Genomic DNA, 27,250 nt, shown 5'->3' on the forward strand with positions numbered 1-27,250 from the left:
AATAGTCAAGCCTCTTTGATAGGTGACAAGCCTTTTTATGATGGGTGGCTCCTACATATTGCGCTGGCTACACAGTTCTGGAGTTTAGGGATTGCTCTTAACGACTCTTCTTCTCTGACGGGGAGTTGCCATCCCTGTACTCGCTCGGTGCTAGCTACTACTCCCAACTGAAAGACTCTGAACTGATTCTTAGAACTTGTACTTGAACTGAACTGAATCTATTACTGAGTTTCTTACTTGACTGAGCTGACTGAGTTCACTTGGTTTTGTTGTTTGATGGAATACTACTGAATCTATTATATGACTGAATGATACTAAGTTTTGAATTGATTTCTTGAATGCTACTGAGATCTGATCTAAGTACTGAACTGAAGCTGGAATAATAACGATACTTAGATTACTGAGATTTCTTAAGTTATATAACTGTCTGAGAGTTCTGAAATCTGTAACTGACCAAGTTCTACTGATCATAGCACGACTGAGATTATCTTGAGACTGACTCAGCTTTAGGCACACATCTATATTTTTAGGGTACAAGTACCCCCAAGAATCGATGGAAGAAAACTGACACAAATGATACTTCTTGATCATAGGAATAGAATCCATAATTTGTAATACCATAAATAGAGGATTTCATACTACACATGGTTCTCAACATCTTATTCATGAAAGGGAATACATATAACATGGGTATACTTGCATACTTCAATATCATGGACATTCCATATCACAACAACAACTCATAAAAATAACACATATTAATAACATGGAATTCATGTGGAAACATAAGGAGTAGAATATGAACTTGTCATTTAAGCACTGTTAAGTCATAAAAATATGGATTCTATCATTCTTGGCATTATATCAAACACCTTACATGCACAACTTTGGGCATAGGTGTACTTATCAATTTGATAATCTTAATCCATCCAAAATTCATGGGTTTCAACTAACCTATTCATATGCTTCATGAAAAATACATCACGATACAACCTTGAATCCAAACAACAATCATCAACATGAATATAGTCATGACACAACAAGAAAATCATAATTTATAATTTAAAACATGATTCTTGAGCTCCATGGATGAAAGGGATCCATGGATGAATACTACGCATACCTTAGAAAGGAAAATTTGATGAGTTGCTGGAGAGTTCTTGGATTGGGAAACTTAATTCTTAATTATCTTGGAAAAAAGGCTTGAATCTTGCTTTTGGGAGATGATTTTAATAAAAACCCTAATCTTATGGTTGAAAGTGTAAGAGAGGGTTTTTGAGATGTTTAACTAAAGAAAAATAAGAGAAAGTTATGTCCCTTGAGGTTTATATGTCATGGGAGGTGAAGGAAAATACCAAAATACCCTTATGAAACCACTTCCCAATTGCTGAAAATCTTAGCTGATGAGCAAGGCTGAAATGTCGTCAGATTTGTGATAAGTCGTCACAAATGTTGTCACTTGAGAGCTGGTTTCTGCCTAAGGCTGATGACATTCGTGATAATTCGTCACACTTGTGATAACTTATCAGAAATGTCATCACTGGGGGCTGAATTCTGCCTAAGGCTGACGACGTTTGTGATAAGTCGTCACACTTGTGATAAGTTATCACGAATGTCGTCACTCAGTTTTTCAGGCAGACATGCTGAAGTAAAATAGGTATAAATTTTTACTCTGATATAGGATTTTGCCAAAATTGGTATCGTTGGAAAGATAATTCAAAGATCTTTCATTTGACATATAGTAAGTCCTCTAATTTGATATATGCAAGGAGTTATGATCGATTGAAGTTGACCTAAGTTTTAACGCTCACTAAAACTTGAACGATAGGAAAGCTTTCAACTTGTCCTTGAGTTAAGGGACCTCTATGATCTAAATTCACGATCAATAGATTCCCACACTACATAATTTATTAACACATTAAATTTACATGAGATTCGAGGCTTTTGGAATATTTACGCATATGAATGACGGATTTTTATTCTAGTTCGAAATATGGGGCGTTACACTGCTGATCAACACCGCCTAGATATAGAGATCCAGTGGATGGCCTACTTCCTCCGGGCATAGCGAATAGGCTCCAACTAGATCCCAACAATCTCATTACCCCTTCCCCCAATATCTTTGTAGTGTATTATAGTCTAGGTTTTTTCGTTGTTGTTGCTTAGAGTTCATTGCAGAAGCTTTCATGGTGGCTTAATTTCGTAAATGAAAGCTTCCTTTTATGCACTTTTTTTGTATTTTGTCCCTATTAATGTATATAATAGCAATTAACTTTTAAATTTAATATAAAATCTTCCTATTTTGTTCAAGTACTATGTTCAATTTCTATTCAAGTATTATATTGCGTTTCATCTTTGTTCAGTTTCCTTTTCAAGTTTTATATAACAAGATTGATGCTGGACCATTTTTATGGTATTCCATAAATAATGGAGATGTATTCCAGACCTACACACTATACGGCCAAAAAAGAGCGGAATAATTGAATATTTCACTAAAATTGACAAAGGTCGGAACATTCAACAAATACTAGACTATAAGATGATATATCACATACCAGTGTGATTGTTGATAAAATAAATTGAACAATACATTATAGATATTTCTGTTTATCGATATGTAACATATGCAAAGGTCAACAATCTACTTAATGAATATATGAACAACTTAAAATTATGACTAAAAATGATGATTTTAAATAAAATAAGATAAAAATAGGTCAATTAAAACATCCAAACATTCTAAAGCAATTTAGCTACATCTATTATGACTCCATATCACTTTTGAACATGTTCAAGTGGTATTTAAGACATGCAATTATCCTAAATCACTAAGATAAGACTAAAAGGAAAAAATAAAATAAAAATACAATAAAATAAAATAACATCTCACACAAAACTACTAATCACATAATATGTGAGTACACAATAATTTCCCACATGAACTAATGAGTATAGAGAAGAGTGATGCTTGTGAGTGTTCATATGACAAGTAATGTTTGAGAATAAGTAGTCCTTCTCAAAGGATACGTTTATTCTAAGTAATTGGTTGTTACTACCATTGCACTTTCTTACACTCATTAGATTGGATGTCCAATTATTATGTACTCTCATATGATGATATTTAGTTATTTGGTGTTACTTAAATGGTGTTAATGTATTTTATTTTATTTTCTCCCCTTTTTAGTCCTATCTTACTTAACAATATATTCATATGGTTGATGCTAGACATATAAATATGTCTTGTATATATTACGTTTATGATTTGTAATATACATATAGGTCCATTTTTTACCTACATATTATAGGTTAATCTATTCATCATTACGAGATGGTTCAAAAGGTCAAGTATCGACCAATTGAGCCTATTCTCAAGTAAGTTAGGACTAAAAAGGGTAAAATACAATATAATAGAAAAAAATATTAGCATCATTCAAGCAACGCAAATAACTAATATCATCATATGAGAATACACAATAATTGAACACCTGATCTAATGAGTGTAGGAAGAGCAATGGTAGTAACAACCAATTAGTCAGAACAAACGTATGCTTTGAGAAGGACTACCTCTTCTCAGACATTACTTGTCATATAAATATTCACAAGTATCACTCTTCCCTATACTCATTAGATCATGCATTCAATTATTGTGTACTCATATATTATGTGATTTAGATACTTTGCATTGTTTGAATGATGCTAATTTATTTTATTATATTTTTCTCTTTTTATTTCGATCTTAGTGATTTAGAATAATTGCATGCCTTAAATAGCACTTGAACATGTTCAAAAGTGATATGGAGTCACAATAGATGTAGCTAAATTCATTTAAAACATTTGGATGTTGTTAATTAAACTACTTTTATTTTATTTTATTTTTCTTTTCAGTCTATCTTACTTGAAAATAGACTCAATCTGTTGAGCCTTGACCATTTGAACAATCTCGTATTGTTTCATAGATTAATCTATAATATACTAAACAATATGTTTAATAAATTATGACATAAGCAGATGATATACCACGTGCATAGCATATTATGTATTGAATGTTTCAAACTTTGTCAATTTTATATAGCCTCAACTGCAACGTATTTAAAATTACAGCCCTTTTAGACCATACAAGGAGAGGGTCAAGAATAAACGATGAATGTAGATTGTAGACCACATTAACCTATTTTTGACTTAAATGATAAACCATTTGTGTAGTCTACCTAAGGTCTCAACGACCAAAAATTACAAGTCCCAAGTCTCTTATGGTCATATTTTTTTCACCCCTACTATATAAATGAATAGGACCTCTTTGAATTCCTCCGTGTTCTTTTATTCATTTATTTCTTATTTTGTTTCAACAAAAGTAGTGTCTCAGTCATATCTAACATCCAAAAATACTCTTATTTATCATTTTTGACCTATTTGAACTCCTTCATATTTTTTTATTCTACAACAGTGCATTTGAAAAGGTGTGTTTTTATTAAAAAAAATTAGACATTATTTATGTACATTAAGTAATAAATTTTTTTAATTTAACATCACTATTTTAGGATAATAATGGATGCCCTTATTTTAAGTGGATTCATCTTGAATTCGAGAAATCAAATTTTTAAGACGCTACAAAATTTAAAATATTGCCAAGACCCAGAGAATCTAAAGAAAGTAAAGATCTGATTATGAGATTATATAAAAAATTAAAATGCAAGATATATCACTTGAAATGATTGTTGAAAGACGATGAAGTAGAGAGGGATCAACTTAAACAAAGGTTGAACACAAGATATATCACTTGAAATGATTATTGAAAGACGATGAAGTAGAGAGGGATCAACTTAAACAAAGGTTGGTTGTGGCCCAAGAAAGAGAGAAAGGGCTAAATACTATGTCATATGGGCTACTATTAGCATTGGCTTTTCAAAATGGTGTAACGGGGGTGTAGTGGGAATGAATTTATTATATATGCTTTACTTTTTTATTGTGTATGCTTTACTTTTTATTAATTGACTACTCAAGATTTATATTATATATGCTTTATCTTTTATTCAGAGTCATTAATCAATGCTGACAACCATTTATAAATGTTGACATTGATTATACTGTAAAGCATTTAAAATAAACATACTAAAAAGTTTCACATTATCGTAAACCAGTTTCATAAGGAAAATTGTTCATCATTACTCATTCAAAGCTAAAAAAATTAAGATTGTTAGTCTCCATCATTCCCTAATAAAAACATCATTGTGTCAACCCCAACCTCATAAACATAATACCAAATAAAAAAATTATTGTTTCAAAGGCCAACCACATAAACATATCACACCCAAATAAAAATTATAATTATTTTCTGATTTCTCAATTGTCTTGTCTCCAATAAGGACATTATTGATGTCATCAATAATGTTCTTAAGAATTTGATCCGTATCCACTTCACCTGATGCTTTTTTCACTATTTCATTCCTTTTTTCTTATTCTTCCTTCTCTTCTCCCTCTGCTGGTGCCTTCATTATTTCTTCTTCTTCCACTATTGTTTTATTTTTTCTTCTTTTTCCTTCTCAGCTTCCTCTATTGGTGCCTTCTTTTGTATTCTTCCTTCTCATCCCCCTCTGTTGGTGCCTTCATTTCTTCTTCTTTCTATTCGTCTACTAATTGTGCCTTCTTTTATTCTTTTTTATTCTCTTCTTTTGATTCTGTATTTTTCTCCTCCCTCTCTTTTTCCTCTTCAGTATTTATTTTTCAACCTCTTTTACTTTCACTACATATTTTTTGTTTTGTTCTTCAACAACCACTTCCTCATTCTTTTTCTTCTTCCATCTCTTTTTTCTTTTCTTCTTTCTCTACTATTGATGTGCTGTGAATTTACACTACTTGAGATAATTAAATCAAGGATTAACTACAAGTTTAAGGGACAAGTAAGTTCAAAGAACAAAAACGCTGAAAATTGGATATACAGAGGATCATAAGATTGAAAGAATGACCGTGGAATCTGACCATGGCCGTACCAAGGTTGTTATGACTTGAACCAGAGAAAGGGTCCTCAGGAGTTGACCAGACAAAGTCCTCTTATGGTCGTGGCTTAAAGCCATAACCGTACCATGCTATTTTGGGAGGAAGAATTGGAAACAAAGCTCTAGGATCTAAGTAGGGGCCCCACCAGATGAAAGCCTTCCACTATCGTATAATGATCATACGATCTTACCTTGGGGTCGTAAGATGAAGGTATAGATTTACAAGTTGTAGAATATTGAGTGAAAATTTGATTAGATGATCACATTGTAGGTCGTAGATTGAAACCACGAGCCTATACTGAGCATCATCATAGACAAGATCAGAAATTTTACAAATCCAAAACTAAGCACAACCACCAAAGGACAGTCATGGGTTCTAACCACGATCGTACTTTTTTCTCGTCAGAGAAAACTGACCCAGATTTTTTGTTTTGTTTAAGATAGGAAATTTTGTCAATAATAATCTTATAGGGTTATTTTACCGTACTTACACTACATCATATTGTGAGATTCTAAGGTGTTTTCTTAGAATTTTTCTAACATCAATTTTAGGATTTTAATTTAATTTAAGATTTTGGAGTTTTATTCTTATTGTAAGTTCATAATAATATTTTGTCTATAAATTCTTCTTGTGTTTTTGCAATCATGAGTATCTAAACACCACAACTAGGGTTGTGGAAACCATGATAAATTAATGAGGGGTTAAGCGCGATGCAATTCTACATCGTATGTTTGGATTTATTGATATTTCCTTTTTTATGATTTCTCTTCTAATGGTTGCAAATGTTAGGAACTCGCCTATATTCTAAACTTTCTTGAGAGAGAGAGGCAGAGATTAGGAAAAAGAAAATAACAATAGAGATTTGAATAAATCAATCTTCATCTAATAACGTGAGCCATAATAGAGATAGTTAATCTAAGATCAGGAATAAAGGTTAGTAGTACGACACTCAGAGTCCCAGAGAAGAAAGTGAAACTTATCTAACCAAGATTGAGAGACATTTTGATGAACCTATCTTGTTAGATTTTATATGCAACACATCAGAGTAGGTTGCCATCATGAGAAACCCTTGTAGTTATGAAGTCATAGGGATCACAATCCTAGTGTTTTCTCATACTAATTACAACTCCAACAATAAATAATTTTTACTATTGCTCTTATGTTTCACCAAATCCCACCACTTTTAATTATTTTCCAGTTACCTAGACAAATGCTTGATCAAATTTTATCGTATTCCTTGTGGATTCATCCCCAACCTTATTTGATTCTATATTTGATTCAATGATCATTTTATACTTTTTGGTAGGTGTAATTTGGATGACATCAAATTTTGGTGCGGTTGTTGAGGAATATAGTCATGGAGTTGATTAATTGTGTTTTTTTGGGCTATTGGTTTTGTTTGTTGATTTTACTTTTCTATTATTTCTTGGGCACACGTTGATCTATGTCCATTACTCAAAATAAAGGCAATTCCCTAATTCTACTTGATCTTGAGCTTGAGAGAACTTTGAGACAAAATTGAATAATGAAGAGAGAAGTTCATGATCAAAGAGTCATGATCGAGGGGGATCATGATGATCCAGCAACTTTAAATCAGCCAATACACTAGCATGAGGTTCAGGAAACTATGGAATAAGTCACTGCTTGATTGATAATTGAGAAAAATACTAGGCAAGCATATTCCCGATGAGAAATGAGGGAAGAGAGGGATATATATACACTTGATATGAGGGACAGATTGAGGATAAATAAGGGACCACAACCCATCCAACAATATCTACCTATTTATAACAATCCAGAAGAAGATTTGGGGTTTGTAGAGCCGATTAAAATAGGTGCAATTATTCCAGTAGAATTGCCTCAAGATGATAACGCTCAACTTACACGTTAATTTAGTGCAAGGCAATCTTCGTCAATATATTTACCCAACTTTGGAGTCGGGGTAGAATCCACAGGGAATAATATGAGTGGTGATTAAAGTAATTTGAAACTAAAGCTACAAGTTAAATTCAAACAACTGGCATGAAAAGATAAAATAGGGGTTTTCAATGATAAAAAAAATGTTAAAGTTGTAACTTGCTTCAGAACTTAAAGCCAAAATTTCAATATTTCAAATCAATGATAAAGAATAAACTAGGGTTGTGATCACTATGATTACTAATCCCCATTAAATAATAGATGTGGCATAGGATTCTCATGACTTGTGGGAAACACCAGATTATCAATTTCGACAGTCCATCTAAGGGTTTCTCAACCTACCTAGATATTGAACTCCCTAATTCTCACAAACTTAAGAAGTCATTCTATTCATACTAATTTTATCTCAAGTTAATTAATCTTGTTACAGTATTAATCATTAGATGAGAACTTAACCTTTACAAATCCTCATTGATAATTCATTTCTTACTAGAGTTGATTTCTTATCTCAAGCAAATCAACAGTAAGTAAAGCCTATTGCTTGCAACCAACAAAAAATAATTAATACAAAAGAATTATCAAGATGTTCCCATAATCACTTGAACCCTAACCAACTACTAAATTAATGAAAGAATAGTCATAGATTTCACAATCCTAGTTGTGGGTTTTAGTTGCTCATAAGATAGAAAGAGATAACAATGATTGGATTCATAATTCAAGGCAATTAAACTTACAAAAGATGAAATCCAAAGTTAATTCCCATCCAAGTACAATAAGAATTTCCCACAACTAAATCAAAGGATTGAAAAATTGAATTACAAGCTTAGAGACTAAAGCAAAGTAAAATAGCTTTTGGAATGAGTTCCCGATAGTTCTCGATGATGAATGAACCCTAAAAGCTGCTATTTATAGCCGTAACTTAAGAAAAAAGTCAAAATTAAAAATTTAGATTTTTGCCCCTTAGGTGACAACATTTGTGACGGCTTATGCCCCTTAGGTTACAACATTTGTGACGGCTTATCACAAATCTGACGACATTTGTGACGACATATGTGACGACATTTATGATGACTTATCACAAATCTGTCACCCCTTAGGTAATGACATTTGTGATGGCTTATCACAAATATGATGACATTTTTGATGATATATGTGATGACTTATCACAAATCTGATAACTTATCAGAAAATGTCTTCAGACTTTCTGCCCTTGTGTGATGATATTTCTAACGACTTATCATAAATCTGATGACTTATCACAAAATATCATTAGAAATTATTTACCTTTCTTGTTCTCTACCTATGTCTGACGACATATTTTGATAGCTTATCACAGATCTGATAGCTTATCAGACCAAGTCGTCAGATAAAATCTTCAGAACTTAGTTTCTTGCACCTTTCACTAAAAATCATCCTTCTTGATGTAGCTTTCATGAGTTTTCATCCATCTTGACTTTCCTACAAAATCATAAGAAATATAATTAAAAAAACAGTAGTCACTTAAGAACTTACAATTATTTCGAGTTAAAAGTCCTAAATTTGCTAATAGAATGCTAGCCTATCACAAGGTACTAAGTTAGTCATCACGAGTGCGATGATCCAAATACTAAATTTGAAGGGGGTACTTTTTTTGTCTTCCTACTGATGATGCAAACATATGTATCATGAAATTTGTGGGGATCTGTACTTTATATAATGTACCTGGAGTGATTCATGAGGTTATTTACATTATCTCTGATGGAAGAAATTACTTTGTGGTTAGGTGAGTCGCCTGTGGATCTATTACTACTTGGAATGAGTTGAGATCTCAGTTTTTGGTTTGATTTTCCCACCCTCTAGGATATTGCAATTGAAAGATGAGATATATAATTTCCAATGAATGTATTTAGAGGCCTTATATAAGACATAGTTGAGGTTAAAAAAGAAGCTACATAATGTACCAAGTCAGAGGATTACTGGTAGAAACTTGTTGGAGATCTTCTGTAGAGCCTTGAGTTTTAACATTAAGGTTGTAGCAAACACTATCACAAGTGGGGCCTTCATGAGCCTATGATAGGAGCATGCTTCTAAAATCTTAGATTAGATTCTGAAACCAACTGAGGGTGGTATACTCAGGAGGCAAACAGATTGGCCTATACTTATGTAATTAGAGCCTCTGTTAAGAAACGAGCACTAGATAAGATAGTGGCTCAAGAGGTGGCATAATTGAGGACTGAGATTGGGTTGCTTACTAAGTAATTTGTGGTAGCTGGAATGGAGAAGATCAATACAATGAGTGCACGATAAGATTTCTATATGTGAAGATTAGATTCTGAAAAAGAGGCTAAATATCTTGACATAGAGGTGGCAAGTTTTTGAGACAAGGTCCAAGGGTCTAGTCAAGACAATTAGAAATCTAAGCAAAGGAATCAAGGTAAAAACTATCATGGAGACAACTGTTATAGGCCGGTAGAAAGAGATAGGAGTAGGGATAAAGATGGTAATTGGAAGGGAAAAGATGATTATAAGGACAAAAATGGCCTGTATGTTCCACTGGAGAACCATGATCCTGACTCTAGAAATTGAAGGATGGAATCTTTGCTTATGAAACTTGTTAATGGGTCGGAGAGTAAAGAAAATTTCCTTAAAGAGATTAGGGTAGGCATTTCAAGGATGATCCAAAAATTTGAATCTTATGTGACCACCATTAAGTATATTGAGAAATAATTCTGAGATGTCTGTCATATTGAATCAACATCAACCCAGCACACTTCTAAGAAACACCATCCAAAATCCTAGGAATGATAATCATTTCCTATCCATCACTACTCAAAGTGATAAGGATACTACTGATCCACCAATGTTTGTGGTTGATGATAAGAGGGGACCATCCTGTGATCATTGATGATGTGGATGAGAATAATGCAGCAAATTTGGTTGTTAATGAGGATGCATATCATAAGCCTCTAGGTGCAAAAAAAGAGACTAACTCTAACAAAGGAAATAGTTAGAAGGTCACACCAATATTGAAACCCATTTGACAAACTCCTTCTCATTTTCCCCAAAGATAGAAAAAGAAAGAAAAATAGAAAAAATATCAAAAGTTTATTTCAATGCTGAAGGAGTTGTCAGTGAACATCCCTCTTGTGGAGGATTTAGAGCAATGATGGGCTATCCAAAGTTTATGAAAGACTTAGTGATAAAGAAGATAAGGGTGAGTTTTGAGCCTGCAAAAAATGTGTACCATTATAGTGCAATCACTTCCTACTCTTTAGTTGAGAAAAAAGAAGACCTTGGATTTTTCATGATTCTTTGTACTAGTGAGTCTTCAAATTCTCCATGGGTCTTAAGTGAATTGGATGCTAAAATTAACCTGATGTCGCTAGTCACTTACAACCAGTTGGGCTTGGTGTCACCTACACCAACCTCTATAAGACTTTTGATCATGAATCGTACTATGAAGAAGTTGGTAAAAATATTATATGATATATTAGTGAAGGTTACATCCTTTTTATTTCTAGCTAACTTTGTGATTCTTGATTGTGAGGTTGACTTTGAGGTCCCTATTATATTGGTAAGGCCTTTTCTCATGACTGAATGGGTATTGGTTGACATGGAGCTGGCCAGATAAAGTTTTAATTAAATAATGAGCAGGTTACTTTTAATGTATGCTAGTCTATGAAGCATCCCAAGGATATGCACATAATCTCTCTGGTAGATATCATACACAAGAATGAGTTGATAGTTTTTATTAAGGAAAGACTCGATGTTGAGGCACTTCCAACAGTAATAATTAATTTTAAAATTGATGGTATTGACGGGTATGATGAGATGGGAAGCATCCTTGGTGGTAAGGGTTCATACAATTATGCACAAAATAAGCTAGATCTTGATCTGAAGAATAGAGTAATCCCAATGTCTAAACCATTTATTGACGATCCTCCCCTATTGGAGTTCAAGGAGATCCCTTCTCATCTGTGATATGTACTTTAGGGACCAACAATACCTTGTTGGTTATCATTGTAGCTAATTTACTAGAGTGTCAATTTGAGGCCTTAATCTCTATTTTGTAGAGGTTCAAAAGGCTCATTAGATGGTCTACTGCTGACATTATTGGTATTCCACCTGGAATTAGTACTCACAAAATCCAACTAGAGCCAGATTATATTCCTAATACTGAGCAACAAAGATTATTGAATCTACCCATCCAAGAGGTTATGAAGAAAAACATCATTAAGTGGTTGGATGCAAGTGTGGTTTATGCGATTGCTAATAGAAAATGGGTGAGCCCGATTCAATGTATGCTAAAAAAGGGTGGAATCAATTTGGTTTTTGATGAGAAGAACAAGCTAATTCCTATAAGGCTAGTCAACAAATGGCATGTTAGCATAGACTATAGGAAGTTGAATTCATAGACTGAGAAGGATCACTTTTCTTTGTATTTCATGCACCAGATGTTAGACCGTCTTATTGGTAGGGGATGGTATTGTTTTCTAGTTTCTTAATCAGGATATAATTAGATTTTATTACCCCTAAAGACCAAGATAAGACTATTTTCACTTGTCCATATGGGACGTTTGTATTTAAAAGGATGCCATTTGGTCTATGTAACACTCCTGCTACTTTTCAGAATTGTGTGATATCTATTTTTTTGACATGGTGGAGAAAACTATTAAGGTTTTCATAGATGAGTGTTTAGTTATAAGTGACTCATTAGATGATTGTTTGACACAAATCACCAATATTCCGAGGAGATGTGAGGAATATAACTTGGTGCTTAACTGGATGAAGTGCCATTTCATGGTTATAGAAGGAATATAACTTGGTCATAAGATTTCTAAGAAGGGGATTGTAGTCAACAAGGCAAAGATTGAGAAATACCTCCACTAATTTCTATGAAGGGAATTCATAGTTTTTTGAGATATGCTGGTTTCTACAGATGATTCATCAAGGACTTCTCTAAAATTGTGAATCCATTGTGCAATTTATTGGAGAAGGATGTAAAATTTATATTTGATGAGGTGTGTCTAAAAGCATTCGAGTGTCTAAAAGAGAGGTTGATTTCAGCTCGTATCATTATGTCTCTAGATTGAGATTTTCTATTTAAGGTTATGTATGGTTCTAGTGGTGTTTCACTAGGTGTACTCCTAGGCCAAAGGAGAGAGAAGATATACATTCCATCTACTATGCTATAAAAATACTTAATCTAGCTTAAAATAATTACATTAAGACTGAGCAAGAGTTGCTTGTTGTTGTGTTTACGTTTGAGAAATTTTGGTCTTACTTTTTTGGTACAAAAGTAATTGTGCATACTGTCCATGCAGCTCCTAGATACCTTATGTATAAGAAAGATGTAAATCCAAGATTGATTATATGGGTAATTCTATTTTAGAAATTCAACTTTGAGGTCAAGGATCAAAAGGAAATTGAGAATCAAGTAGACGACCATTCTATCACACCTTGAGAAGGCAATGCTAAAACTAGGGTAAGAGGTTGAAATTGATGATACTTTTCTATATAAGTAGGTCTTGGTAGCATCACAAGACTCAATTCCTTGGTTTGCAGATTTTGCAAACTATTTGGCAAGAGATCTAATTCCAGAAGATATATCATTACAGTAGTGAAAGAGATTCATGCTTGAGGTACCGAGTTATTTTTGGGTTTGTACAAATGGTGTGATTCAAAGATGTGTTCCTAAGGTTGAGATGATGAGTATCTTAGAGGCATGTCACTCGTTACCAGTTAAAGGTCATCATGGAGATGCACGGACTGTGCACAAGATCTCACAATGTAATTATTATTAGCCCACTATTTACAAGGATACGTATAATTATGCTAGGGCTTATGACCAATGTCAAAGGTAAGGGAACATCTCTCGTAGACAAAAACTTCCAATGATGACTATACTTGAGCTCATGTTATTTGATGTTTGGGCTAATAATTGTATGGGCCCATTTGTGAGTTCACATAGGATTAAGTACATCTTGGTGGTTGTGGATTATGTGTCCAAGTGGGTGGAATCAATTGTATTTTTGAACAATGTACGTAAGAGTGTTACAACCTTCTTGAAAAAAGAACATCTTTTCCCGATTTGGTAACCCCCCTCCCCAAGCTATCATTTGTGATAGAGGCTTATACTTTTGCAATTGTCTTTTCAAAGCCTGCTTGATACATATGACATCAAACACAAGGTGGCAACACCTTACCATTCTTAGATGAGTGGGCAGGTTGAGATCTCTAATTAGGAGATCAAGTCTATCTTGTCAATGACTGTAAATGACAATAGGTTAGATTAGGCTACAAGGTTGGATGGTGCATTGTGGGCCTATCAAACAACGTTCAGGACACCTATAGGTGCTTCCCCATATCATCTTATGTATGAAAATACATGTCACTTGTCTGTCAAACTTGAACATAAGGTATTATGCACATTAGAAAAGCTAAATTTTAAAAGAAGATGTGACAAAATTGATTAGAAAAGATAAATGAATTTAATCTCCACACTTATAAGAGCTCTGCTTTGTACAAGCAAAATAAAAAGTTGTATCATGATCGAAAGACTGAACGTAGAGAATTTTATTTGGGAGACCTGTCTTGCTATACAATTCAGGCTTTGATTTTTCTTGGCAAGCTGAGGCCTAAATGATTTGGACCATTCATAATGATGGGAGTATTTTTGCATGGTGTAATCGAGCTAAAAGAAGATGAGAGTGCACTAGTCAAGGTGAATTATCAACTTGTGAAGCACTATGTGGTAACTACAAAAAAACGACGACATGTAAGAAGTTAAACTTTGATAAAGTTTGAGTAGTCAAGGGAGCTGGGTCATGTCACGATGTTAAATTAGATGCTTCATATGAGGAAACACATATGCTAATTGATGACGTCTAACTAACCAATTTATCCTTGTCGTGCCACAAAGTTAAATAAGGTACTTCTTGGAAGGCAACCTATGTTTTGTACTTCTTATTTTATAGGTTAATGTTCAGGGATTGTGCAGGAAAATAAAGTTTCTAACTAGATTCAGGACTGGACCCGCAGAGGATTATAAAATCGTGGGATCAGTTATCCGAGCACACTTGATCAAAGTCTTGAAAGATGAAAATCAGGGAGTGATCCCTGATGGGTTACCACAATTGTACCTAGATTCCATGATCATATAGGATCAAACTCCAGAAGATCATCATAATGGGCATCGAACCTATGATTTTAAGGAATGATCGTGGTCACATGTCAGATCTTCCTTAAGCTTCGTAGGTTCCCAGGTAAGTTTCTTTAATCATCTTATTATGATAAGAATACATGATCGTGGTTTGATCCCATGAATGTATGTTTAATTCGTCTAATGAGTCAAGTTTTTCTAATTAAAATTAAACTTGACTCGACTATAAACCCTAAACCTTTAAATTAGACCCAATTACACGCATTTAATCATTTCCAATCATTGGTACACTAAAAAGGTTTACTCCCAATTAAATTTAAAGAGCAAAAGAAAGGAATTTACTTGTGATCTCTTCATCTCAAGCTTTTCCTCAAGATCACACCCAGATACTTCTATTTTTAAATCCGATCTCAAAATCATAAGCATTACTAAGTTAAATTTTAATATCGAGTAATTAATTGAGTTCATGAGGATATCCTAGTCATGGGTATACTAGTAATTACTAGTGGGTTGGAATTTTTGAGTAAATGAAGCCACAAGGGAAGTCTGAGTACCCGATTGTGCATAAAATTGGTCAATGTTGGTCTCAAATCGGGTATAAGGGAGCCAATAATAGGGTTTTCAATTTATGATTTTTGTTAAGTATCAGTAGAATCCATGACACAACCTACGATCATAACATTGACAGACAGTTGTAAGTTGGGTCATTGTAGGGTATCAATATCCAATGTATAATTTCTCATCATTCGAGAACATCCCATGATCATCCTATCTAGGTATGATCATGGTATGTACTCATCTGATGTGACATGCTCCCAGTACTTTAGGAGTGTTCCTATGATCAAAAGGTACAGTCATACCTTCATTGCATGATTGTAGGAACTCGTTTTCTGGTTTAATATTTCCCAAGTACACATGGGGAACCCATCCTATGATAGGAAGGCATGAGCATGCCTTCATTGCAAGGTCGTAGAAAGGGTCACCTGATTGACTTACTACACATGTACACAACTTCAAATTTAAACTAATTTTTTCTTTCTAGTGTTTACTATGGCTCCTAAATTGAAAAAGGTACAGAACAAGTCTCCCTGAGAGAAATTGCTAAGGAGAGGTCCCCACAGAGATTTTTATAGAGTGAGTTCGACAATACCAGTGGGACTGAGGTAGATTGCTAAATTAGTTCATCTTGTTCTGAACAATGCTCACCTTAAACCACAATAGGCAAGGCTAAGGAACTTGAAAAGATCAAGGATAAGGCAACCATATCTACGTCCTAGGTAGAATCAGCCACCCTCGTCAACCTTCCGCAGTCTGAAAAGATAAGGGAAGACTCATACCAAGTTTGGTGTGAGGATGATACTAAGGAGATTAGCTCCTCAGAGAAAGAGGGGGCATCTAACCTCAAATCCTTTGAGGATGTTGTTGCTACTTCCCCATTTTAAAGGGGTGTTGACCCTCGATGTTGGATGGTCCTAAACTCTAGAGACTACTACATTGATGAAGTTTCATTAAATGACCAGGACAACAAAAAGAGGAGAATACATAAGAAAACCAGGATCTTGCAAGAATCTCTTCAGAAGGCTTGAAATTAGTGTGGGGCTTTGAATGATATAAGTTAGGGTGGTTGAACAAATCTCTTAGGACTTATGGGCCGGAGTTGGCGTGGTAATTTTATGCCAACTTTGTGATTATGTTCTAAAATGTAACTCCTTCAGAAAAGGAGAAGGACATAAAGAAATAGCCCCATCTTGACATTATCAGAGTGCAGGACATTGCGGTTGATATCTCTGTTAAGTCAATCTCAGAGGCCTTATTCAGAGACATATTTGAGCCATTAGAGGAGACATTGGAATATGATTTTTGAATGAATTATTTGAAGAGATTAAAAATACCGAGTATGGATGACAATTTAATGTATTACCAGTGGCTGGAGAGCTACATTGCTGAAAATAGTGAGAATGCTTCATGGTTCATTAGAGTGTCGATTTATAAGAACACACTGAAGTTTGTCGCCAAGGTTTGGTGTTCGATGGTAAGTCACTACATTGCACCCACATCTAATAAAAACACCTTGGGATGACCACTGTGGGATTAGTTAATACACTCATATCGAGATTAGATTTTAATATCCCATGGATATCATAGAAGAAATACATGACAGTGTGCTACGATTCAACATATTTTTTTGATTCCCTTATCTCATCACACAATTATTACAGAACTCAAGTGTTCCGACTATTAATGTTGTGGGCAGATTCATACAACCTACGAGGCTTTAGATATTGCCTTGGTTAAAGATTTGAGGAAATTAGTTACACAAGCTCAACCTATAAAGATCCTAATATAGCTAGGGTATCTCGATAACTGAGATCCTGACATTTAAAGTCAATGCCACTTTTTCCTCATAACAGTCGGCCATAATACCAGTGGGCGCATATACATAGGTTCTATCTAGTTACTTATTGATATCAACTACTCAGCTGGTGTAAATTTTAAGGACACAGGTGTTGTATGATGCACGAATTCAAATATTGGAGATGGGGTTCAAACCCTATATGGATTATGAGATCAAGGATGCAGTGCGGGTAGTGTAGACCCACTTTGATAGATTTAAGAGATGGATCATGGCTAGAGTTGATACTATCTAGGCTCTAGACATGGGAGCTCTTACTACTAATATGATCGTCTTTAAGGAAGTGGTCTAAATTCTTGCTGAGAGAATCATGCCAATTGTACCTCCTCAACTTCTACTTATGCCTTCACTTGAAGATCTTGTGGTGGACATGGACTCTATGGTCCCGAACTTCTATACTAGACCCTCATAGGTTGGAGGTGATGATACAAACTTGTAGAAGACTAGTAGAGTCTTCAACATTATATGAAGAGGTCCTAAAAATAAGAAAGGGTAAAGCAAAAGGAAAAAAGTTATAAGAAAAAAAAGAAATAGAGTAAGGGATGATGCACAGACCTTCGAGGCAATGTTATCAAAAGGATTTAATACACCACCAGAAGTTGAGGTGGTGGATCCTGGTTTTGGGGTCACACAGAATACCCCATTATTGAGATATTGAGTGTACCAATCGTCACTAATGCCCACATAGCAGATATTATCTCGTCCATAATTAAGGACAAGGGAGAAGTAGAGGATGGAGGGGTCCCATTTTATACCCCTATTGATTAGAGTTTAGTAGGTTCCTAGAGTGACAAAGGTATGTCCTTACCCTAGTTTTTATATTATAATGATTTTGTGCAATGGCTACATTGTATGATTTTGAAGTTTGGGGTGGAGGTGTACCATAATTGATGATTTTTATTGCCATGTTTATTTTCACTCAATTGCGTATCATAGTTAGAACCGGCATGTTTAGGTGTTTTTATTTATATGTTTTTGATGTTTTATATTTAACTAAAAGTAAACTGAGAAAACTTGGTGCATTTAAAATAAAAGAAGCATGCAAATTTTGTTTTAAAATAACACCCCTCCAAATTTTTTGTTTTTGTGTTATGTGTATGCTTGTTAGAACTGTAGCCATTATTTGGATCTCAACATGGCATTATTATTAGTAGTGTGATAACCTGTCCTGACTGTGCATAAACCAAGTAGGCAGTAACTGGAATAATAGCCTTGGGCCAAGAATATGTGAGGATGTACCTAGTCGGCATATGTGTGAGGTTATAACTGGCCTGGTTAGTCTTACTAAAATTTGTAAGGTATGATTTTAGGAAAGGATCATAGGCCATTTTTGAAACAATTCACTATAACTTAAATGACCAACCAAACGATCATGTATCCCTTGAACCCGACTTTGAGCCTCAATAAGACCATTTACTTGAACTACCCAATTCACCTTCCCAGTTGATACAGTGAATCTTCTTTGTCCTTGGTCCCTTCTTGGATACTATGTACCTCAACTCAGGTAAATCACCTAAGTTGACGGTGGTTATTGTGCAGGGGTGCATGGAAATTAGATGTACAGAATTCATGGTAAAATAAAAAGGAATTTGAGTGTGGTAAAAAAAAATATGTATATTTGTGAAAAAATGAGTTGTGAAAATAAAACCGCCACTTGGGGTCCAAAAAGAAATGAAGATGTGAAAAAGGGGAGAATAATATGAGAAAATAGAAAAGTGGAGTCAAAAGTAGTATAGTTCCAAGTAGGAATAAGTAACTACACCCAAATGTACCATACCCATCCCCTAGCCTATATGACAAGTCTAGAAAAGACCTATAGTGATCCTAACATGAGTTGTTGAATGTTGAAGCGTAGAAAATAGGGACAAGCCTATGTTACCAAACTTTATTGTGAGAGTGAGATATTATATTTCATCTGAATTTTGCTTTATATTACATATACTGAGTGTGGGACTTCTTTGTTGTGAGGCAATAAGAATTGTCTTTTGGGTTGCTATTTGATTAGGTAGTGTTTTTTGTCTAAGGTGTCAGGTGGTCTTCTGCTAGTGTAATTGTCATGTCTTGATCCCGTTGTGTTAGGGTGTTTAGTTTTTATATGCACTACACTTATTGATTTTGAATATTATTAGAGGGTGTTGCAGTATGTGTTGGTTTATGCATATTATACATTGGATTTTGTTGAAAATGCCTTGGTATTCTTAATTTTCTCTAAGTTAAGCGTCTTTGGTTTGTTTATTGTGTTTTGTTTGCCTGCGGACATGCAAACATTCTAAGTTGAGGGTATTGATGTGCCATGAATTTACAACACTTGAGATGCTTAAAATGAGGAATAACTTCAAGTACAAGGGTATATTTATGTGGATATGGTAGGTTTTCTTGTGTTTATATTACAAATAGGTTTAGAGAATGAAAATTTTGAAAACTGGACTTGAAAAGGATCATACAATTGAAAGAATGATTGTGTCATCTAACCACAGTCATCCAAGGTTGTCGTGCCTTCAATTCGAGTAAGGGTCCTCGGGAGTTGACCAAATGAAGGCCTCCTATGATTGTGCCTTGATTCCATGATCATACCATGCTGTCATGGGAGAAAAACCTGGAATCAAAGCTACAAGAGCTTAGTAGGAGTCCTACTAAATGAAAGGCTTTCATGATCTTGTAATGATCATATGATCATACCTTGAGGTCATAGGATGAAGGTCCAAATTTACAAGTTGCATAAGTTTGAGTTAAAAATTGATCAAAAGACCACATTGTATGGTCGTATATTGAAACCACGATCTTTTACTGGGCATTGTCACAACCAGGATCAAAAAGTTTACAAACCTAGTACTGAGCATGACCAACCCACGATCGTTCTTTCTTCTCATCCGAGGAAACTAATCCATATTTTATGTTTTATTTAGGATAGAATTTATTTTGTATGTAAATACTATTATAGGGTTATTTTTATGAGTTTACACTATATTATATTTTACAAATTTATATTATGAGATTCAAAGGCATCTTCTTCGAATTCAATTTGAGATTTTTAGTGTTTTATTCTTATTGTAAGTTCATAATAATGTTTTCATCTATGAATTCATATTGTGTTCTTGCAATCATGAGTAGCAAAACACCACAACTAGGGTTATGGAAACCATGATGAATTAACGAGACTGGTTAAGTACAATGCAATTCTAGACTGATGTGTTTGTATGTATTGGTATTTCCTTCGTTATGATTGCTCTTCTAACGGTTTTAAATGTTAGGAATTCACCTGCAATCTAAACTTATGAGAGAAAAAGGGTAGATATTAGCAAAAGGAAATAACAACAGAGATTTAAAGTTATCAACCTTTATTTAATTACTTGAGCTGTACAGGAATAGTTAATCTGAGATCAGGAACATAGGTTAGTAGTGAGACACTTGGAGTCCGAAAGGAGAAGAGTGAAATCCAAACAAAGTTGAGAGATGTTTAGATGAACCTATCTTGTTGATTTTGTATGCAACGCATCAAAATAGTTTGCTAGCATGAGAATCTTGTATAATTATAAAGTCAAGGGGATCATAATCCTGGTGCCTTCTCATACTGATTTCAACTCCATCAATAAATAATTGTTACTATTGCTCTTTTGTTTCACCAAATTCCTCTCTTTTACTTATTTTCCAGTTACCTAGACAAACGCTTGATTGAATTTCATCCTATTCCCTATGGGTTTGACCCAACCTTGTTGGGTTTTATATTTGATTCAATGAATGCTTTATATTTTTTGGGAGATGTAATTTGGGAAACATTAAGTGGCTGATTTTTATCTTCATCAAGGATTATCAATTCATCAACATTGGTGGAGGCCTGTACCTGAGCAGTTTCCTCAAGAACCACTTCTTAATACAGCTGCCATCGCTACAAACCTAACTGCTGAATGCTCACTAGAGATTTGCACACCTATATTAAGAAGTATTTAAGTTTTATTATATAATATGGTATGTTAACGATCCGAGGATATCCCCTGGATATAATACGATGCTTAGGACTACAAGTAGCCCCAAAGCTAACCCATAATATCTACTAAGCATTGAACTATAATAAAGTACACTTAAAATTAGAGCAAAACTAAAGAAAATTATAAATTGGGTTCAAATGGATGAAAAATCTCAATAAAACACTGTAACTCAGCATCATTTAAAACTAGAAGAATCTAAAAGAAAACACATCCTGTGACTAGTCTTGACAAGCCTCTACTAGAACTGAAGAGCCATTGGGATAGACCATAGATGACCCAAAATGAAAGCATAACATCTGAACTACAAATAATAAATATTTGGAAACAAACATAAGTTTGGCTCTTGAACTATAAGGACTCTCCAAATGACTGAATGTAGAAGGCGATGATCGTGGCTAGTCGTATTGCTAGGGTGTAATGACCCTCCTAGTCATTTTCTATATTTTTACTCATTTTTACTATTTAAAGCTTTCCTATAGCTGCACCATGTCAATTATGACTTGGTGAAATAGATAGTTTGGTTTTCGGGCAGTTCGTTTGATATTTAGAGTCAATTTCCTATTTTGAAGTCTTTAATGGTTCTAATTGGAAATCAGGAAAAAACTTTAGTGAAACAACCTTGTATGCAAATTCTAACTATTTTGGTAGCTCCAAAGCATCGATTTGGGTTAGGGGGATCCTTGGTTCGGGTCCTGAGGCTCTTGGACTTGTTTTGAGCTATTGTCTGAAAGTTAAGAAAAATGGCAAGTAGGTGTGGGATCTATTTTTCATTGAAATAATGTTGGATAGAAATTTAAATTATGCCATTGAGTTTGAAACATTGAATTATATAGGTTATCATAGTTCCTTTGCATATTTGGGGTTCAGTATGAATCCCGAGGATTTGGCGAAGACTTAAAAATATTCCAAGTCTCCAGTTGATACAAGGAAATCTAGTGCAACTACTAAAGTGGCCTTTAGAGATTTAGTGGAGGGCAATTTTGTGGCTCTTTGAGCACTTTAATGGGCCTGACCAAATCAGTAAGTGTCGCTTTAGTGTCTAGTTAGCCGCTAAAGCACTAGTCGCTATAGTGCCAACTGACTGCCTTAGCAGCTTGCCATGTCAGTAAGGTATCGACTTAGGGGTCAGCTGGTCACTTTAGTGCCTACTGCTAAAGCAATTCAGCGTACGCTTAAGCGGCATCGGCATACCTATGAAGGGTATAAATACCCCCACATAGCTTGATTTTCACTATTCCTCAACTGTTCTCTAGAATATTGAACCCTAAAAATGGGAAATTCTTAGAAGAATTAATTATGGGTGATTGTGGAGCTTTAGTATCATTAATTTATGCATTCTTCATTGAATTTGTGGTAAGATTCCATCATTTTAATGGTTGATTTTTCCATACTTATGCAAAAATCCCTAATATCTTGGTGGCTTGATTGTAGCACCATTAGAACTCAACATTACACATTTTGAGGGTAAAAGTTCCTTGAGCATAGCGGGATATTGTGTTGGTTTCAAAAGTGTGATTCCATAAATGGGCCCTACATAGGATTTTATGTAATTTTGGACCCAAAGAACAATAGTTCAATATGGGTATCATTGTTTGTATTGATAAGTAAATTGTAATTGTGATAGTGTGGCACCTTGTGGAAGCTTCTCAAAAATAAAAATTGGTGGTTTAGCAAATTCTTTGGGCTTTTCTTCAGCATCCAGGTAGTCTAGGTTTACCCTCTTCATAGATTGAGCTATTTTGTAATATGCTTATGATATTATGCTAGATATAAGGTAGGATTTAGGTATTGGAGGTATGATTGAAAATATTTGGGTTAGTGGAATTGTTTAGGCTATCTTGACACCGTAACTTAGGTGACAATGACTTAGTTGTTCTGTTATAGGGAAAACTGCTATCTTAGGGCTAATTAGGGCTTATTTAACATCTAGAAATAAATTTAGATACCTTAGCCTAGTCTGGGATAGAGTTTACCTAGAATAGATTTTGGGGATTAGAAGTGGGGCCCTTCGACCCACCTTAGACCTAGACTTGTGTTAGCTTTTTTAGACTTATTTATGCATGATATACCCTAATTAATGATAAATTTAGGACTTAAGGAGATTATATACATATTAATGATAATAGTTCGGTAGTTAAGAGTTGGTGCTAATTCCAGTAAGTTTTGGTGGAGTGTTTTGGTGATATGGCTTATGATTATAGCTTATTTACATGGTCTATTGATATGGTCTAATGATATATGAGTTCCAGTTCAAGTCCAGTATATGATGATATATCGATAATATGAGTTTCAGTTCAAGTCCAATATTTGATGATGATATCGATAATATGAGTTCTGTTTTAAGCCTGACATTTAATGATATTGATAATATGAGTTTCAATTCAAGTCTAGCAAATGAGGGTAATGAAGATGATATTGTTAAGTTCTGATTCAACTCTAGCATTTTGGGAGTTAATTATGAAATGATATGGCTTGGATGGATTCTTGGTTATGGTATGGTTATTGGGGTTATTTATTTTCCTTGTTTACCCTCTAGGCTTATAGGGGCCTGCATTGGATTATTTACTTTTCCATACTTATTGGCTTATGAGGGCCAATCTTGTAGTTATAGCTATGTGATCCTTACGTTACTGTTTCTTGTGTATTTGTTTATACATGTACCACAGTGTTAGATCTTACTTTTAGGTTTTCCCTTTTACCTTGACTTAGTTTACTTTATCTTATATCTGATCATACTTATATTTGATTTTTCTTAGTTGACTAATGATGCCTACTAAGTACATGTGGTTTTGGTACGCATATTATACTTTTGTACCTTTTTGGTGCAGATTCGAGTAATAGTAGTTGTCGCTTATTCGATTCTCATGCAAGATTGATTTTGGAGATTGAGTGAGCTCTTAGAGTTAGAGTTACCCTTTTTCCTTCTATTAATCCATGTCTAGTCTGTCATTTTTAGGCAGGTTGTCTTTGACTATATAGTACTTATAGTTCAATTGTAGTAGATCTTGTCCCGACATTATTGAGTCTTGGGATGGTTGTTGATTCTTTTATCTATTTGTTGACTATTATTACTGCTTTATTGCTATTTTAACTCTTTAAATGTTGATTTTCAATTTTAGGCTATTTTCCATCAAGTTATCCCATTGTTTAAGCTTAGGCTATGGTTTAGCTTACCTTCTAATAGGATAGAGTAGGAGACATCATGAATTGTAAATCAGGAGTTTAAAACTTAGTATCAAAGCCAAGTTTCACCTATATTCTTGGTACAAGAGCAAGTGTCTAGTAGTGTCCGCAGATCGGAACGATGATGTCTATTTCTTCTCTTCGCGAGGATATAGAACATTCTTAGGAGTTCTTCACTTCTTTCATTCATTTCATACTAAGAGTCTAAGTTTGTTTATAAAATATTCCTTTGGTTCACTCTAACACAAATGGATAGAACATGTGCTACTGCTACACGAGATGAGGGTCTTAAGATCAAGCTTAGGGATCCTATCGTTGTTAGTCCAGATGTATTTTCACATTGACATGGACTCAGTTCTTTGAGATCTTCTTAGAGAAGTATATTCTTTAAAGTCGTAGGAATTGTTTGAGGGATCAGTTATCAAGGTTGGAGTAGGGATCTATGAAATTTTTGTATTATGAGGCTTGATTTTATGAGTTGTATAGGCATGCTACTTCTATTCTGACTACTGAGTATTAAAGAGTTTGATGGTTTGTTCAGGGATTGAGACTTTGTCTTTGTATGTCTACATAAAGTTTGGTTATTTTGAGTAAGTCTTTTGATGAGATTTTTTATCATGCTTAGGTTATGGAGGAGATGTATCATGAGATCTAAGGGGACAGCAATAAGAGGCCACAGTATCAGGGTATTTCAAAGAAAGTTGTAGTGGCTCATAGTTTAGAGGCAGTGGTTCTCAGGATAGGTACCCTCTGCGTTAGTCATATTAGCATAAGGGTCAATCTAGTAGGCCCATTTGTGTTGCTCTTCAAATTAACGATGGAGGCAAGTCTAGTTTTAGTGATAGTCCTGGCCAGCGTAGTGCTCAGTTTTTTAGGGATTCATCTTCTATATGTTCTAGTCGTGGTGGTTATTTGTGGTTAGTTGGAGTTTTGGGTTTTTATATAGTGCCTGGGGCATGTTATGGTTTTGGAGCTTTTGGTCATTTCTTGAGAGAGTACCCCAGCTGCGAAGCAATGGTTCCTTCAGTTCAAAGTATTTCACCAATTTGGGCAATTCTGCGCCAGCTAGAGGTGGTATGCATGGTCGTAAGGTGGTCCCCAGGGTGCTAGTAGAGGTGTTCAGGCAGGTAGGATAGGAGATCGATTAGAAGCCCAGCCAAGTAACAAACATGGTCAGTTGTATGCAGTAACTGCTAGACCCGAGGTTGAGTCTTTGAATGTTGTTATCGCAGGTATGATCTTGGTGTGCCATTAGTATACTTTTGCTTTATTTGATCTGGATACACTTATTTTTATGTTCCTGCTTATTATACCACGCGATTAGAGTTATCTTGAGATTCATTATCTATGCATTATGTGTGTCTACTCCCTTAGGTGATTTTTTAGTACTGGATCAAGTTTTCAAATTATGTGTTATGATTTTTGGAGAACTTGATACTCATATTGATATTATTATATTAGACATGGTGGATATTGATCTGCTTCTTAGCATGGACTAGTTATCCTACTATCATACAGTCCTGGATTATTTGGCCAAAATAGTTTTGGGCGTATGTGTATTGATTATATGCAGCTTAATAAGGTGACTGTGAAGAACCAGTATTCTATGCCTCGTATTAATGATTTATTTTACTAGCTTCAGGGAGCAGCGGTGTTCTTTAAGATTAATTTGAGGTTCGATTATCATTAATTGAGGATTCAGGCCAAGGATATCTTGGAGACAATCTTCAGGACCTATTATGGTCACTATGAGTTTTTAGTGATATCTTTTGGGTTGACTAATGCCCCATCCGCATTTATGGATCTGATGAACCATGTGTTCAAGACTTATTTGGATTTCTTTGTGATTGTGTTCATTGATGACATTCTTGTGTATTCGAGGGGTAGAGAGGAGGATATGCAATATTTAAGGATTGTTCTCCAGACTTTGAGATATCATATGTTTTTTGCCAGATTCTCTAAGTGTAAGTTTTGGCTTGAGTTGGTGACATTCTTGGGCATGTAGTGTCTAAGGACGGGATATGGTAGACCTAATAATGATTGAGGCTATTCGTGATTGGGAAAGACCTACATCTTCATCGAAGTTTCGTAGCTTTATTATTTTAGCCAATTACTATAGGTGGTTCATTGAGAGTTTTTCTACCATTGCAGTGTTGATGACCAGATTGACTCAAAAGGAAGTTCCTTTTTGATGGTTCGAGGAATGTGAGTCAACTTTGGAAAGCTCAAGAAATTTCTCACTTCAGCTCCTATTTTGGCTCTTTCTATTAAAGGTGAGGGATTCACCATGTATTGTGAAGATTCTGGTATTGGTTTTTGGATTGTGTATTGATGTAGCAGGGTCGTGTTATTTATTATACATCAAGACAGTTGAAGGTAGATGAGCGCAACTACCCCATTCATGATTTGGAGTTGGCAGAGGTAGTTTTCACGCTTATGATTTAGAGGTATTATTTTTATGGCATACATTATGATATTTTCACTAATCATCATAGTCTTCAGCATCTTATAACCCAAAAGAGCTTAATTCTAGGTAGCGTAGATGGATGATGATGCTTAAGGATTATGACATCTTAATCTTGTATCATCTGAGCAAGGAGAATATAGTAGCGGACG

The sequence above is a fragment of the Capsicum annuum genome, chromosome 8 (assembly GCF_002878395.1).
Source record: "Capsicum annuum cultivar UCD-10X-F1 chromosome 8, UCD10Xv1.1, whole genome shotgun sequence".
NCBI classification, from domain to species: domain Eukaryota; kingdom Viridiplantae; phylum Streptophyta; class Magnoliopsida; order Solanales; family Solanaceae; genus Capsicum; species Capsicum annuum.